The 18,327-nt window shown below is 49.1% G+C and overlaps 1 pseudogene; it reads right to left on the bottom strand.

Annotated features, from left to right (window-relative positions):
- Positions 1 to 1,753: 1,753 nt before the first annotated feature.
- Positions 1,754 to 17,237, bottom strand: LOC119358208 (annotated as a pseudogene).
- Between the last annotated feature and the right edge of the window lie 1,090 nt (positions 17,238 to 18,327).

Here is an 18,327-nt window from a genome sequence, read left to right as displayed (position 1 = left end):
CCTGTTCGCGGGCCGCCTGCTCGCGGGCCGCCTGCTCCGCCTCCAGCTTGGAGCGGATCTCGGCCTCGAACTCCAGATCCACCACCGACGCAGGTGACGCCTCGCGCGGCCGCTTACTGCCCGACACGGCCTCGCACGATGAGCCCCGAGATTTGTCCATGGAGAGCACCGCAGCAAAGGAGAGGAGAAGGGGAGGAGGAGGGCTAGATCTGACGAGACGGCGGATGGGAAAGCGGTGGCGGCGCAGATCTGCAGCGGAAGCCGGAAACCCTAGCAAAGGGGGGAATGAGCCACGAGGGATCCATAAGTAGTCGGTCGAAGCCGTGCCCACCTGGGCCTGGCGGGTTGAATGGGCCAACGAAGAGGGGGGAGGAGGCAACACAGCGGGAATCCTAACTGGGCCAGTAGGTACTAGAGGGGGAAAATCGATGGTGGACGAGAGGGGGGGGGGAAGAGAGGGCCCACCTGGTGGGACAACAGCGGGAGGCCCAACAAGCCCACCAAAGGGCCCATCCAGTGGCCCACTAGCCAACGGAGCGGCCACCAGATCTAGGTCAAGCAACATCGACGGCACCAACCGCCCCGGGAGCACCGCCGGCGGCGGTGCGGCAGACGGTGTAGCACCACCGGAGGAAGAGGATGATGGGGAGCCACCAAGCACCCCATCAAGGGCGGCGCCCAGAATCCCCGAACCAGAAGAGGCAGCCGAGCACTTACCGAACTTGCACCAACGACGAGAAACCCGGATCCAGCCAACATTGGGCTCCGCAGCCACCAGAGGCCGTCCCCTCCCACCAGGAGCAAACTTGCGGGGATGGGGCACAGGAGGAGGGGCCAACGGCCGCCCCGGATCCGCCGGCAAGCAGCGCGGGGAGGGAGGAGCAGACCACGGCTCATCCTCATCGAAGGTGACAGCCCAAAAGCGAGATCCCAACGCGGGCAGAGGAGAGGGGGGAGGGGAAGACAACACCGACACGCGTGCAGGGGAAAGGGGGAGGGTCGCAACAGAGAGGGGAGGGGAAGGCGCCTGGGCTGCCACCGGCGACGGGGAGGGGGATGGAGGGTCGGGGTGGACGGAGAGCGCCTCGGGCGAGAGGGGGAGAAGTGAGAGCCATCGACTTCCAAATCTCCGAACACTGTATCCATGCACCCGTAAACAGCAATTAAGTGGATCTACGTGTTGCTTATTAGGCATTGATGCGGCAGCATCATGGAGCGAAGTCGTCCTTGAATGCATTAGCTCCGGTGGTGGCGTCGTTACTTGCTCCTAATAGTCACGGCCCAAAAAATCGCAAAGAGGCAAAAGGTGACTGACCCAAATATGATATTCAGTCGATTGACATGTAGTCAATCCCTAAAGAGAGTTAATTCCATAAGTGAAGAATGGCGTGTTAGCCTCTAGTAATACACAAATTATGGTGTTAGACACGACTTTGTACAGATACCACGGAGAAGTGAGCTGATAAGCAAGTGACCAAACAGAATGTCGAAAGAAGAAGCAAGTAATTAATCACATAGTACTATCACAGACGTAGCTTTATTTTTCACAAACGAACATTGATCACACGACACACTTGGAGTATTACGCGATATGCTTACTTTTGTGCAACTTAGAAGCGGTAACACATACAAACATTAGTAAATTTTACATAATAAAGGATAGTTGACCATGGGGTACATTGGTAGGTTAGCACGAATTTCTTTATTTAGATCCGCCGTGTCTTCAATCGACACGCCGGCAGTAGTCGAGCGTCTATACGGCAGAGAAGGGCAATGGGATGATGTTAAGGATGCCGCCGAGGAGGCCACCAACGATCTAGCCGATGAGGCCAATTAGGCCGCCAAGGCCCCCCAGAATGCCGCTGCCGCTGCCATTGTCAATACCTAGGAGCTGAACCGGTGCGGTCAGCGTCCCAGTGACGCTGGCTAAGGACGCATTGCACACGGCCAACAGGGTGATCACCACCACTTTGCACTGGTTGCCGAGCAGAGGGGCGAGCAATGACGAGGTGGCCAGGACCATTTTCATGGTGTACATTCCGCTGCGGTCCGTCATCCCGCTGGCCATCACATCACGGCCGCACACCATCTGCATGGCGGCGTCTGTCCAGAGCAAAGAAGCAAAGCAAACGTAAGACGATTGATGAATATATTTGCTTAGGTGGCTACTATGGAGGCTGGCAGACGTCCTTAGAGCAATTCTGGCAGACCCTGCATCCGGCCGGCCCGCAAAACACGTTAGCAGTTCCTGTCCGAGTTAGGTTGGGGTTTCTGACGTTTTGGATGGACTTTTTAGTTCTTTTCTTATACAGGAAGTCCATCCGCCTCATAAATAGATGAGAGGTGACGGCCGATTGAAGAACACACAATCGATCTATCAATATATCATCTTTTTACCTTTACCTTTATCTCTCTCCCTTGTTCTTCTTCTTCCTCGTTCTTCGTTCGTTCTTCGTTTGCAGGGCGGCGAACCTCGAGGCCCTAGGGGCGATCAGGTCGACCTAGGGCAGCCCATAGCCACCGCAAGCCCTGACGGGGTCCCTCCCGGGCGTGTGGGGTTTCGGGTCCTCAAAAGCACCCGCCGGATTGCTTGCGTACCGCGCTTTTGGACGAGTCTCATTCGACGTGAGCTGCGGTGCATCACCCTCGGCGTTGGAGGTACACGGTGACGTGTTCGTGTGCGAACACACTTTTTGGCGACTCCGCTGGGGACGAAGCTTTTAACGATCTCCGGCCCGTTCTTGCTACGAAGAGATCGTCATCTAGGGTTTGCAATCTACAAAGGTAATATGAATACCCAATTCACATATGTAGATGCAAATAATGCGTATGTTGTTGCTAAATCATCTAATGAGCATAATGTATCGGCTAGCCCTAGCTTTATCAATCATGCATCTAATTATGTGCAAGGGCCGATGCAACAAAATCTCCATGATTCTACTTTATATAATTTTAGCAACATGCAACATATGTATCCCAACTCCCATGCATCGGCAACCCCACAAATTTATATGCCGATGAATAACATGATGAGTTTGGTTAATCATTTGAGACACCCTATGTAGGAACTTCCAATGGTATGCAACAAAGTGTTTCAAGTTTTTATTCATCGACAAATAACTTACAGTACGTTAATCCAAACGTGTCGGTGGATAAGGGAATTGGCCATGTTACTACTAGTTATTTGGCCAATTACCCTCAACCATCATATGCTACACCTCATGTTAGTAATTTTTTAGCACCGTATGCAACTATAGATGTTCATAATTCGGCCCTGCATCTTTATGGTCATAGTCGAATAAGTGAAAATTTTACAGGAACGCATGTGCCGTCATCAAATACTGTAGCATATAATGCATACTCTACGCAATTTGAGAATTTCGGCAACACTCGCGAATCATTGCCAAAAGAATCTGAAAGTATTGCGGAGCAATCTCTTCCAGAAGCGGTTGTGGCTGCATTAAAAAAGAGCTTGGCACAGAATAAGAGGATTAGTGCTATTTGCCTTGAACAGCATGAAAAAGGGCTATTTCCTGATTGTGCCACAATAAAAGCTAGAGTTTTGCAAGAAGATGAATCTTTGCCAATTGATAAAATTGGCGAGCAAAAATATGGTTTTACAACAATGCATATGCCTTCACCTAGTACTACATCATATTATACACCCCCCTACACTACTGCAAAATTTCGGCAACACCGATGTGTCATTGCCCAAAGAATCTAAAAACATCGGGGGGGTGGGGGGGCAATCATATCCGGAGTAGGCTGAAATTGAGAAAAAGCTTAAAGCCAACTTTGCCGCTCGCCGCCAGAAACAAATAGAAAAAGAATTGGCTCAAATAAAAGAAGCATTGCCAATGGGTAGTATCAATGAAAAAAGGATGATTCGGAACTTGAAAGTGCTTCGGTTGAAAAAGCCGAATCAAGTAGTATATATTCCGAATCCATCAAATCCAAAGAGGAAAGTACTATTGAAAAAGGGCATGGCAAGCATAGCAAAACAACCATGCTTGATTTTTCTGAAGTTAATGGAACCTACTTCCTGCCCTATGAGTTTCGTACCATAGAAATTGACAAACTTCAAGGACAAGAAAAAGTAGCCGAACAAAGTTGGGTAGAAAAAGATCTTCAAATTTATGATGCACAGAATCACGAAGAAAATTGTGACGCGGTTCTGGGAAGCCATCCAAAAGCAAAGCACGATATTATTCATGACATGCAATCATCATGCTCTCCCAACATATTTGAAGAGGTATGTCTAGCAAGTAATTTACCTATTTTCAGATTTGGTCACAACTTTATTGTTGATGCATCTATTAGAAAAATTCTAATAAGTAATTTTCAAAGACCAATGAAGAAGGGCAATTTACTTGTTAGCAATAAAATTGTTACTAAGCATATCGGTCAATATATTGTACCATTCAAAGAGACTGATAGTGACTTATTACTGCAGCCAAAGCTTTTCCCATTGCTTTATTTAAAATTCATATCTAATTGGGTAGCTTTGCTTGCTTCATACTTGGCTTACGCATGGTCTCAATTGAGACGTGTATGTTCTAACTACTTTGATCTCAGAAATTTAAAGCCAAGGTTAAAATCTGTTGGGAAAACCGATGCTAGTATAGTTTCTTATTTAAGGACATCGGAAAAAGAATGCGAAAGAGAATTCATAGCCGAATGGGAAGATGCCAAATCTGAACCATTCGTTTGCTTAACTCCAAGGCCGTTCTCACAAAAAGATCGGCTAGAAAACAAAAGGTATACCTTTGATTCAAACATATGTGATCGAATCTTTGATTTGTCGTTGAAAAATAATTACATTAGAATTCTTGATCACCATGTCAAGCCATCTATCCAAGGACGAATGTATTGTAAGTTGCATGATTCGTCCAAGCATAATTTTGAGGACTGCCACATGTTTTGACAAATAATTAAATCAGCCATTGAGAAAGGGCGATTGAAATTTGTTGAAACACCAAAGGATGACCAGTCTATTCCGATTGGTCTTGATGGCAATTTTTTTTGCATCGGCTACTTGAAGCCGATCCATCTAAAGAGAAGGTAAAAACTGCAGGTGATGGGATCAAGCTTTCAAGTAAAGAAGTTGTTGATCACAATGAACATGAACTTGAGGGTGAGAATTCCATCGAAGCTACAATGAAGACACTAAGGACTGGGGGGCAACAAGGAAATCCAATGATCGATGAAAGCAAACCAAAAGAAAACAAAGACCGAAATAAACGCAAGTGTAAGGGGTCAAAAATCACCTTCGCTGAACTATTGGATAAATATCAAAATAAGAGTGAAGAGAAGAATGCGTATCGGCCAAATCATGTAAAGAAACCAAGATCACCCCCAAGGCGTAAATGTGAGGATCGGTATTGGCAAAGTGGGAATTTTAATGCAACATATCCATATCCTTATTTTGGGCCCCCAATGCCAATGTCGTGGATGCCTCCCTATGCTCATGTAGATCCATATCCATCATGGGACATGTATGATACAAGGGCACATTATCCATCTCATTTTAGACCATCTCATCAATATTATGCAGCTCCGAGAAGATCAACACTTGAACAATCACATGTTAAAGACCGTTTCAATCGTAAGGAATCGGTCCAGAGCTCAAGGAAGAAGAAAGAGGTGGTCAAACAAATTTATTGTGTTAAAAGAGATGGTCGTAAGAGTGCAACTTCAGATTTGATCTCAAATGAAAAAGAGCCAATTAAAGTGTTGACATTGGCTACTAACGGCAATGAGACGAAGCAACCAATTATTGAGAATCAAAGTGCCAAATCTGAAGAAAAGAAGTTGAGAGTGCACAAGGTTAAAACAGAATCACAGTCGAGATGCCCACTCGGTTTATCGTATTGGAAAAAGAGGGAATTATGAAATCTTAGTACACAAGAGCTGAGAAAGAAGAACATGGCATGGGTTCCCAAGAAGATCAATCAAAACAAAAGTGATGTGCATGTTTCTATTGCAACAAGTGCGATAAAAGTGAAGAAGGAAAAGAATGAAAGCAACAAACAATTAAGCCGAAGGTGCGCATCACAACATCAAAATCTTCGGTTGGCACATCATCTGTATTCTTCAACCACCATTGATGCCATTGCCATGGAATTCATCATCAGGTATGATCAGTTACCCTCCCTGGATTTATTTTGATCCATGGAAGCGACATAGTTTTCTGCATCATGAGAGGGTATTACCAAATCTCTATACATTTTATTAGCTACATTCTTTCTTGCTAATCCAAAGGGCCGAAATATTTGATTACTATTTCATTTGTTTAATTATTTCGGCTATACGTGATTTGGTGAATGAACTCTACATGAACCTTATGTTAATGACCTATATTTATCTATCGCCCTAAGAATATGTCAAAGCATGGTTGATGTAGTATCCTAACATCGTCCTTTGTTCAATTGGAGGCAAAAACGAGGTACATGTTCATTGATATTGCCCTTGTCTTTTTAGTACTATGGAGATTATTTTCGATGGTTAAACTTGTGGCAATGGCCAAGGTGTTGGTGTTGTTTATTTATCTCCTTATGGTGCCATTTTGTGAAGCCTCATGCCGCTTAAAATATTTTTGCACAATGATCAAAGTCGAATATTCATTGTCATTCGGATTGGAGCTTTGCCTTTCTATAGGTGCTATACACATTGAGGCTTCCGGTGATTTGTTATTAGTAGTGCAACAAACATCCAATGGTTATCAATGTTTTGATGAATCACTCATAGTTTGTCTTGGGGTATGTCTAGATGCAAAATTTACCTTGGTTTGCTTTAAAATTGTTCATATATTTAGACATGACAATTCGAAAGAATTGGCACAACAAACATTCGGCTACTATGTTAATCATGTTGTATTGCATTTCTCTTAACAGCCGATGCTTAGTCTCGTCAATATAGGTAAGGCCGAACCGAAGTCCATAGCTTCGGCCACTAATGAAATTTTTAAGCAAGCGAAAGTAAGGATTGGAGAAAGTATTGTTGATTGTCTACAAAATCCTAGAAAAAGGGTGAACAATATGGTTTGGAGGATGACCTTGAGATACATATCTATGGCACTTTATCACCGGATTGTTAATGAAGATGAGAAGGTTTCACCCAAGTTTGCGTCAGAAAGTTCACACAAGACATGGTCGATATATACTTATCGTCCTAAGGACATATAAATGGCCGATGGAGTGTTGACATCGTCCATAGAACAAACTTGGTACAAGTTATTTTTCGGCATGCTAGCTGTCGGTGTCAAAACCGGCGGATCTCGGGTAGGGGGTCCCGAACTGTGCGTCTAGGCTGGATGGTAACAGGAGACTGGGGACACTTTGTTTTACCCAGGTTCGGGCCCTCTCGATGGAGTTTATCCCCTACTCCTGCTTGATTAATATTGATGATATGGGTAGTACAAGAGTAGATCTACCACGAGATCAAGGAGGCTAAACCCTAGAAGCTAGCCTATGGTATGATCGTTGTGTATGGAGTTGATCCTCTACGGACTACAACCCTCCGGTTTATATAGACACCGGATAGGGTTAGGGTTACACAGAGTCGGTTACAATGGTAGGAGATCTTGAATATCGCATCGCCAAGCTTGCCTTCCACGCCAAGGAAAGTCCCATCCGGACACGGGACGAAGTCTTCAATCTTATATCTTCATAGTCTAGGAGTCCGGCTAAAGGTATAGTCCGGCTATCCGAACACCCCCTAATCCAGGACTCCCTCAGTAGCCCCTGAACCAGGCTTCAATGACGACGATTCCGGCGCGCAAATTGTCTTCGGCATTGCAAGGCAGGTTCCTCCTCCAAGTCCTTCATAGAAGATTGTAATCACCAAGAGTAGTGTCCGGCTCTGTAAAATAAGTTTCCACATATTGCTATAGAGAGAATAATATTAACACAAATCAAATCTGCTGATGTATTCTGCAGTGCGCCATCACACTACAGCCAAGTCCTCTACTCGAATCGTTTTCACCTCAGCATGTTTTGCGAGGTGGTTTTCTTGGCACGTCTTGTCAAAGCAGAGATCGTGTGCCCTTTTTACGGGATTCTCATTAATACAGATGTGGGTAACCCAATCGTGCCCGTTAGCATGTTTTATCGATTAAAGGCGAGTCCCAAACGGTTACGGGGAGGGCTCTTGGTATTCAACCTCTTATAAAGAGACCAAGGCCTTACTCCTTTTTCCAACCTAAAACGAGTTCGCCCGTCGCCTCGAGTTCCAACACCCTAGGCTTCAGATTCCAGGCGCTTCAGACTTTCGACAATGTCCGGTTCCGACCTTCAAGGCCGATGGATGCCCTCCTCCGTCAAGGAGGAGGATGTGCTAAAGTTGAGAGAGGCTAAGTTCCTAACAGCCGAAATTCCGCATAGGTTGCCTACTCAAGGGCAAGCTATTCCCAATCCCCAGCCCGGTGAGAGCGTAGTGTTCATGTCTCACTTCCTTCGGGGGTTAGGCTTCTCGATGGATCCCTTCGTGAGGGGGCTGCTGTTCTATTACGGGCTGGAATTTCATGACTTAGCTCCGGAGTCCATCCTCCAAATTTCCTCATTCATCGTCGTATGCGAAGCGTTCCCCCGCGTTACTCCTCACTTCGGTTTATGGCTCAAGATTTTTGGAGTGGAGCTGAAGATGATCGAGGGACGGCACGCAGAGTGCGGAGGTGCCGTCATAAGTAAGAATGTTGATGCTCCATGGCCCGAGGGCTTCTTTCAAGAGGAGCTCGGCTTGTGGCAACGAGAATGGTTCTATATCACCGCTCCCAGGAGCGCCAAGTGGGCGGCGCCTCCTGCCTTTCGCTCGGATCCCCCATCACGGCTAGCCTCATGGGTTAACAAAGGATTAGATTGGGGTTTGCCCAAAGACGTGCCCCTGCTATAGGGCCGAATTAAGGATCTCTTGGAAGGAGACCTCAGTTTGGTCAAGGTGACGCAGGTCATGCTGATTCGCCGAATATTGCCCGACAAACATCGCTCCCTTCGTCTGTGGGAGTTTAATCCGGAGGGACCCCGAGCTCTCCAGCATTTTATGGGCGCAACGCCCGCGGAGATGTATAGACTGTTCTTCGGATCACAAGAAATATGTCCGGATTTAACCGAGGACGCAGGCCTAAGCTGCAATCGCCCGGATACTCAAGTAAGCAACCTTGTGCCCGGACATTCTATCCGCATAATCGTCGTAAACTTGCCCCTAAAAGAGCCGTCCTTTTAAACAGGAGTGGATAGCGAAGGCGAAGCTGATCAGGTGTCCGGCTCCCCTTCCTGAAACCAGGCCGGATCCTGTGCTAGTCAGGATGCTGGAGATAATGCCTTTGGAGGGGGAGGACAAGGAAGCTACGGCCTCCTCGAAGGAGGCTGCTCCGAAGAGAGGAATCGACAATTCCTCTCCTAAGGGGAAGAAGAGAGCCGCCTCTGACGACCCGGAAACCATGGCCTCAAAATGGGGGAGAAAATCCTCATCAGAGGGTCCAACGCCGGGGAGTTCCTCGGCCGGACTACGCCCTCAAGGGGATCAGCCCTCCAGTGAGCCGTAAGTGGAGAAAAGATTTTCCTTTTGAGGGATGAGAGAAATCCTTGATTTTATATCTGAGAAGATTAACCGAAATTTTTACCTTGTAGCTCGGACCTCAGCCCTTCTCAGCAGAACTCATCTTCGGGGGATCTTCTTCCGGAGATGATGGAGAGCGGGACGCCTCCCCCTGCCGTACCGCCTAGTGAAGCGGGCGGCCCTGAGGTGTCGTCGCGGAGGGTTTCTCCGAATCCGGCAGGGGCGGAATATAGCTATGTGCCCCCCTAGGCTCTCCGCATCCGGCCTTTGAAAAAGGCCATAGGACGAGTCCGGCACCGTCTGGTGCTCGGCCGGAGGAGCTAAAGATTTTGCTGGGGCGAGCTTCTATCTCAGAGGAGCACCGTGCCTTGATGGGCACGGTGATTGAAAGGATTTCATCCGCAGAAAGCGGATTGCATGAGGCCGTCAACAGTTTACTGACAGGTTTTGAGGTACGTTAGATAATGTACACTTTTGTCAGTTGCGCATAAATAAGATGCGCCCTGTGTAGGTAGTAGCCCCTGAGACTCTGCGTGTTGTCAAGAAATGACGGCACATAGAGGATCATAATCCCAGGTCTAAGATGTCGCCTTTGAATGTAGGTGGCGATGTGTCCGGAATCAAACCGGACTAATGATTTGGCCGAACTAAAGCGGCAACTGGACGTGGCAGATGCCGACATCACGCTTGTCAACAAGCGGCTTGATGAGGCTCAAGGTATGTAATTCTTCGGACGACATTAGGTAAGAGGAGCTTCATGGCAGTGTCTTACAATGTGTGCGCTTAACGCAGATGGTACAGCTGCCGTGGAGAATCTTAGGGCAGAACTTGCCCGAGCTAAGGAGCAAGCCAGAGAAAGCGATGCGGCTGCTAAGAAGGCTCTTGAAGAGCTGAGAGCCGAACAGGCTGCTCACTGCCGAAGCAAAGAAGAGATGGCCGAAATGACCGAGAAGTTAAAGAGCGATGCAGACTGTTGCAAACTTCTTGAGAAAGAAGACCGGGCGAGACAGACGGACTTAGAGAAGGCCGTTGCCAATGCCAAGGACGCTCGCTCTGCGATGAGAGCTGCAAAAGAGGAGCTGCGTCAAGCCGAACAGATTGCGGCTGGAAAGCCCTTTATGCTGCGGAGGAAGGTTTGTGATCCGAAGTTTGCTCCGTTGGACCGGATGTGGAGTGTGAAGGACACCTATCTGGACTTGGCAACGAGTGCCGCTGATGCGACCGAACACTTTTGAGATCAGAAAGATTGCGAAGTGGAAAAGCTTTTCTGGTCGCAGTTTCATAATCCAGAGCGTCCACTGGCAGTGGATGATCGTTTGGCTCAATGGGCCGAACTGAATAGGTTGTCCGGACTCGCCATGAAGTACGTCATGGATCATCTGTGGCTGGGGAGATCGGAGCCGAAGAGTTATTTCAGCTTGGTGTAGCAATTCCTTGACGCGGTGCCGCGTATTGATGCAATGAAGAGGTCAGCATGTATAGAGGGTGCAAGGATGGCTCTTGCCCATGTTAAGACATACTGGGCAGAGATGGAGACCATCGTTGTTGCGTCCCAAGATTCGGACCAAAGCCGAGTACCTTCCGAGCACTATTTTCAGGAAGTTCTTGAAGGCGCTCGTGTAATAGAGACGCAGTGCCCGAAAGATGCTATGTTATGATAGCATATGTAATTATAAATTAATATTTTAATAAAGTGTAGTGGCTGATTTTATACTTGTGCCTCCAAGTATTGTAAACACCTTCTAATCGGCCGTTTTAAGATATATATATATATATATATATATATATATATATATATATATATATATATATATATATATATATATATATATATATATATGTATAGAATCTGAAAGATGGCAGTCGTTGGCTTCAGCCCCCACGCACATAGTCCGGGGGTGCTCGCGGAAGACGCATTCTCACACTTAACCCAACGTCTTGGTCCTACAAAGGAGGTGATAGCGCAGCGGGCCAGGCAACTGGACTATAATGCTTTAACACTTTCACTTAGCCATAGGAGTTTGAAAATGAGACTCTTTAGGTAGCTCCTTGGTGGCCACTGCGCTCGTCCGAATTCGGGGTGTGTATGTGCCTGACCAGGAAGCGGTCCTTCGTCAAGGCGGAGGAATCCGATAGATTCCGATCGGTCATCGAGTGGCTGACCAGTCCCACGCTACATCATGACAGTCAGTTTTCGGCTTTCTCTACTGAGGTGCTCGCCCTGGCCGAATCGGGGGCACAATCACAGTAGTTCTCCTGGTGCTACCTTAGCCGATAGAGCGGAACGCAAGGTAGCCGAACTCAGGAGCCGGGCAACCCAACATTTGACCAAAGACATGATTCGGAGCTGATGCATATAATGCCAAAACTCGCGACGCCGAACACTCCCTAAGGTGTTCGGTCTTTATGAGTGCGGGCCAAACAGCACTCTTTATTGAAAAAGCCCCTAGTGTTCAGGTACATGCAAAAATTCTGACGTGGCCACATGCCAAGACGCCAGCCTCCTCCTTGGTTATATTAGAAAGAAAAACAGGGGATGTATAGCAACAAGAGACAATAAAAAAGGTTTACGCAGGGTCTTAATCTAAAAAGAATCCTTTAGGACGGGTCCCTACTGCACGTCTGCGCCTGTGTCTCTGTTGTGCCGTATCCTGGACGGGTGCCGCACGACGTTCATCTGTAAAAGAGAGGAACTAAGTTGAAAAACGGGTCGTGCCGAATTTTTTTTTTAAAATAAGCAAAGTATAAAGTAAGATATGTAAGTTTGAGCTTTATTGTCTCTTATTTGTGTATGCATGGAGCCCCTTGTGCGGAGGTATATGGCTTCTAGGCCTGCATCAATGATGATTTTGCACCGAACTCGTCTATCCGCGTTCGTGGTCTTTAAATGACCTATTTTGAAGTTTTTTGGCCAGTGAGGCCATTTTGCTGTGGGGCTGTTAAAGCGGCCGCACTATCCTCCGCTTGGGGAGGCGCACTTTAGTGCTTCCCCATCAAATAGATGATGCCTCGTGGACCGGGCATCTTAAGCGTAAGAGATGCATAATGTGGTATTGCGTTAAATCGAGCGAAAGCTTCACATCCCAGTAGTGCTTGATAACGACTTGAGAACGGGATGACGTTGAAGGTCAGCTTTTCGCGGCGGAGGTTATCGGCAGAGCCGAATGTGACTGTGAGCCGAAGAAAACCCGTGCAATGGGTGTCCGGGCCAGGTATTACCCCTTGAAAGGAGGTTTTGCTGCGGCGGATTCTTGCTGGGTTTATCCCCATGTGCTGTATTGTATCATGATATATCAGGTTTCGTCCGCTGCCGCCGTCCATAAGGACATTTGAAAACTTAAGTCCGCCAATTATTGGATCAAGGATCAAGGCAGTCCATCCTACATTCCAGGTATTCCTAGAATAATCTAGCTGATCGAAGGTGATCGGTTTGACAACCAGTGGCAGGATCCTTTGGGGATGGGCCGTGTGGTGCGTACCTTTACGGGCACCGCACGTTTGGTTATGTGAAGTGAGTTCACTGTTTTTACTTCTTGTGGGAAGTTCTTTTGTTTCCTGGTGCTCTGCTGTTGGGGTTCGTCCTCGCCTTCGCTTGGTGTGTCGAGCCCCTTGTGTTCGGCATTGAGTCTGCCGGATTGTTTGAAGACCCAACAGTCTCTGTGGGTATGGTTAGCAGGCTTCCCAGGAGTACTGTGTATCTGACATATCATGTCCAGGATTTTATTTAAGTTGGATGGATCGTCCCTGTTATTCTGGGGGGCGATTTTCCTGATTTTGTCGTGAGCCTTTGAATCCGGCATTGACTGTCGTGCTCTTCGGACTTTTGTCCTTAGTCCAGCGACGGTCTTTGTTGCGTCGCGGTCTTCCGTTTTCATCCCTGGTTTCAGATGTACTTGGGTCGCTGGGGCTGCACCTTGCCAACCAGCTGTCGTCCCCTGCACAAAAGCGGGTCATGAGGCTTGTTAGTGCGGCCATTGTTCTTGGCTTTTCTTGGCCGAGGTGTCTGGCGAGCCATTCGTCTCGGACGTTATGTCTAAAAGCTGCTAAGGCTTCGGCGTCCGGACAGTCGACTATCTGATTCTTTTTAGTGAGGAATCTATTCCAGAATTGCCGAGCTGATTCTCCGGGTTGTTGAGTGATGTGACTAAGGTCGTCTGCATCCGGGGGGCGGACATATGTCCCTTGAAAGTTTGCTCGGAAAGCATCCTCGAGCTCTTCCCAGCTTGCAATTGAGTTTTCGGGAGGCTTTTAAGCCAATGCCGGGCTGGCCCTTTAAGCTTAAGGGGTAGATATTTTATGGCGTGGAGATCATCTCCTCTAGCCATGTGAATGTGGAGGATATAATCCTCGATCCAGACTCCAGGGTCTGTTGTTCCATCATATGCCTCTATGTTTACGGGTTTGAATCCCTCTGGGAATTCATAGTCTAGGACCTCATCGGTAAAACATAGGGGGTGTGCGGCACCCCTGTATTTGGGTAAGCCGGATTCTGACGATGGCTTCGTAGCGTTGCTTACAAGAGCTTGCTTTCTTGGCCCATAAGTGGACCTGACTGGTCCATGATGCGAATCCTTAGGAGGGTCGCATGCCGATTTAGGTGTGGTGCCGCTTGTTGCCTTATGGGGTCGTCTATCCGACCGTGTGGCTTTTTCATTTTTTTGAATACGAGGGCTCTGAGGCCTCTTTGTCGAATTCAGGCAGTAGCTTTCTTTTCGGATAGCTTTTAGTGCGGCGACTGTCGCCGTACTCATCTGTGGCATTGATTACCTTGCTCCATCTGATCCGGAGTGCATCTTCCGCTGTTTTTAGCTTCCGCTTCTGCTTTTTTAGGCTGCGTGCAGTTGCAACGAGCCTCTCATGGAGATTCTTCTGCTTCATAGGTTTATTTGGCGTGCGGTCGTTCGGAATGCCGTTTTTGCCGGGGGAGGGATGTTCGGTTTTTCTATCCGTGTTGCCCTGTTCGGACGGTTGCTCTAAGGCCTATTCGTCGTCGACCGGCTCGTCCTGCTCTATGGCTGGGTTTTTGTCGAGGTGGGGCTTGGGCCGGCGTTTGCGCCGACGCCTTGATTGCGTTTTGGGGGGTCGATCACTCGTCCTATCCCCTTTTTCCTCGTTGTTGTTTCCCTTAGGGGTGTCCACCATGTACACATCGTGAGATGGGGTGGCTGTCCAATGCCCTATGGGCGTTGGTTCGTCGATATCTCCTCCATTGTCATCCATACTGTCGATGTCCTCGGAGCCGAAATCAGGCATGTCCGTTAGATCGTCGACAGTGGCTATGAAGTGGGTGGTGGGTGGGTTTTGAATTTCCTCACCGTCCGTGTCCCACCCTTGCTGACCGTAGTCCGGCCAGGGCTCTCTTGATAAAGAGAGAGACTTAAAAGATGTCCGCTGCGGTGAACTCCATTATCGGCGCCCACTCGGATTCGATTGGCAGGGGCGCGGGGGGCTCGGGGTTCGGAGAGGAATCTGGCTCCTCGGAGTCACGGGCCATGCGGAGTGCGGGGCTGGAGTTCGGCTCGATCGCCTCTGAGATCGCAGCCCCTGAGGCAGCGTCCAACCGCTGATCCTCGATCGGCGCAGTAGGTTCCGAATCAATGGTCGAAACCGATGCGTGTGCGGCCTCCAAGGCGTTGTTCGGCGGCAGAGCTATATCGTGCCCATCGAGATAGTGCGGCACGCTTGGCTGTGGCTCGAATCCGTCGAAAATCAAGTCTTCGCGGATGTCAGCCATGTAGTTTAGGCTTCCAAACCTGACCTGATGGCCAGGGGCATAACTTCCGATCTGCTCACGGTGGTCAAGCGAATTGGCCCGCAGTGCGAAGCCGCCGAAGATGAAGATCTGTCCGGGGAGGAAGGTCTCACCCCGGACCGCATCGTTGTTGAAGATCGAAGGAGCCATCGGGCCTAAAGGCGACGACACAGAGGAACTCTCAATGAAAGCACCAATGTCGGTGTCAAAACCGGCGGATCTCGGGTAGGGGGTCCCGAACTGTGCGTCTAGGCTGGATGGTAACATGAGACTGGGGACACTTTGTTTTACCCAGGTTCGGGCCCTCTCGATGGAGTTTATCCCCTACTCCTGCTTGATTAATATTGATGATATGGGTAGTACAAGAGTAGATCTACCATGAGATCAAGGAGGCTAAACCCTAGAAGCTAGCCTATGGTATGATTGTTGTGTATGGAGTTGATCCTCTACGGACTACAACCCTCCGGTTTATATAGACACCGGATAGGGTTAGGGTTACACAGAGTCGGTTACAATGGTAGGAGATCTTGAATATCGCATCGCCAAGTTTGCCTTCCACGCCAAGGAAAGTCCCATCCGTACACGGGACGAAGTCTTCAATCTTATATCTTCATAGTCCAGGAGTCCGGCTGAAGGTATAGTCCGGCTATCCGAACACCCCCTAATCCAGGACTCCCTCACTAGCTTTGCCAAAAAACAGGGGGGCATGTGTTGACGCTCAAAAGTGGCACGTTTATAAAGAGTGGCTTGACGCAATGTCACGATTAATTCAAACTTACTATTGAAAGTCACCATGAAATGGCTCTTTTCGAGAAGATGAAGATGAATATGAAGATGGTCTAAAACGGAGCTTGGATGTAAAAGTTATGACAAGTTCAGAGATCCTTATGTCGACACCAGATTAAAGAATGGCCAGAAACCCAATGAATACGGCTTCAAATGGAGAAAGTTTCAACATGAAAGTTGTGCGTCTCGTCGAATCGGTTGATTTTGGTATACAAATCGTCTTAATATGAGGTCATATGCAACCTGTGGAGGCAAAACAAGGTCAGAAACAGAAGCTGCAGAGTCATTTCGGACCGACCGAGTTGATTGACTCGGTGAGACCGAGTTGATCCGGAAAATTACAGAAAGTTACAGAAAGTTGGCAACGCTCACTCGGTGGGACCGAAACAAACTAATCGGTGAGACTGAGTTGATCCGGGAAATTACAAAAATTACAGAGAGTTGGTCACGTTCACTCGGTGGGACCGAAGAAAACCAATCGGTGAGACCGAGTTGATCCGGAAAATTGCCAAAGATTCCTGTTCGAGTTAGGTTAGGGTTTTTGACGTTTTGGATGGACTTTTTAGTCCTTTTCTTGTACGGGAAGTCCAGCCGCCTCATTAATAGATGAGAGGTGACGGCCGATTGAAGAACACACAATCGATCTATCAATATATCATCTTTTTACCTTTACCTTTATCTCTCTCCCTTGTTCTTCTTCTTCCTCGTTCTTCGTTCGTTCTTCGTTTTCAGGGCGGCGAACCTCGAGGCCCTAGGGGCGATCAGGTTGACCTAGGCCAGCCCATAGCTGCCGCAAGCCCTAACGGGGTCCCTCCCGGGCGTGTGGGGTTTCGGGTCCTCAAAAGCACCCGCCGGATTGCTTGCGTACCGCGCTTCCGGACGAGTCTCCTTCGACGTGAGCTGCGGTGCATCACCCTCGGCGTTGGAGGTACACGGTGACATGTTCGTGTGCGAACAGTCTGCTAGAGTTCCTCTTACTCGGGAATGGCGGAGCCACAACCGCGTTGATGGAGTTCCCGGCGCTGCATGGCACTATGTCGGAGATGATTGCTAGTGGAAGCTCCTTGCCCGCCTCTGCACCGTGCGGCGCCATGATGACGGCGAGGACGAGGAGGGCGGCCAGAAGAGGGCTCTTGGTTGCCATTGGCTTGGATCCGCTTGATCTCTGTGTCGTTGTATGTGTGAGAGGATGTTGTGTTGTGCTGAGTGTTAGACTATATATATGTATATGTAGACTTGTTTATACGTAGACTTGTATATACACCTTGTATATTGTACCCATTGGTACTTATATATAATGAGATAGCCGCACTCCCTTGAGGTGTCGAGCAGTTGCCCAATATTCTCGTTTAACATGGTATCAGACTAGGGTTTTATGTCTTCCGCTGCAGCTCCTAGCGCCGCCGCCGCGATGGCCTCCTCCATCCCCGCCGCCGCGCCGGCTCCCTCCAACGCCGTCGCGCCGATCGCCCCATCGTCACCCTTTCTTGCCTCACACCCGCTCGCTACCGCTTGGCGGCAGCCTCAGCCGCCCGGCTATCCACCGCGGGCCCTTTGGTTGGCCGGGCGGGCAGGGCGATCTGTCGTTGCCGATCGCCTCCCGCGGCACTGCTTCCTCGACCACCGCCTTGGCGCCGCCACCTCTTCGGGGCCCCTGCGCCGACTGTGTATGGGGTGGCTCCTCATCCATACGCCCCTCAGCCCTACGACGCCCCTCAGCCATACGCCTCGTGGTATGGTGCCCCTGCACCAACCTACGACGCCGTGCCACCACTGTCCCCTGCCTGGCCGGCGTCACTCTATGGAGCGCCGTGTACGTCGTCCCATGCGGCCCAGTCGCACCCGCACTCCTATGGCGCACCTTACGGTGCCGCATCCGCTGTGTCCTCGGGGCCCCGCTCGGTTCGGCCGATGCCCCGGCTGCCCCTGGCTACGAGACGTCCTTGTAGCTCGCTCCTCATGTTGATGCTGATCTGATGGTGGGGTTTCATGCGCCACTGACACATGCTCCTGCGGGTTATGCTCCGGCGCCATCGCCGTTTTACTTCTCCTATCTCCTTCCGGTGAAGCTTACGCCGGACAACTACTTGTCGTGGTGGGCTCAGGTGCTACCTCTCCTCCGGAGTCACTACTTGGAGGGCTATGTTGATGGCTCCATCCCGTGTCCGCCGCCGTACCATCCGGCTTATCATGTGTGGGTGGCTCAAGACCAGGCGATCCTTTCTGCCATTCAG

The sequence above is a fragment of the Triticum dicoccoides genome, chromosome 2A (genome assembly GCF_002162155.2).
Source record: "Triticum dicoccoides isolate Atlit2015 ecotype Zavitan chromosome 2A, WEW_v2.0, whole genome shotgun sequence".
Lineage (NCBI taxonomy): Eukaryota > Viridiplantae > Streptophyta > Magnoliopsida > Poales > Poaceae > Triticum > Triticum dicoccoides.
Note: the sequence above shows the minus strand (reverse complement) of the source record. Positions and strands in the feature narration are given on the sequence as shown.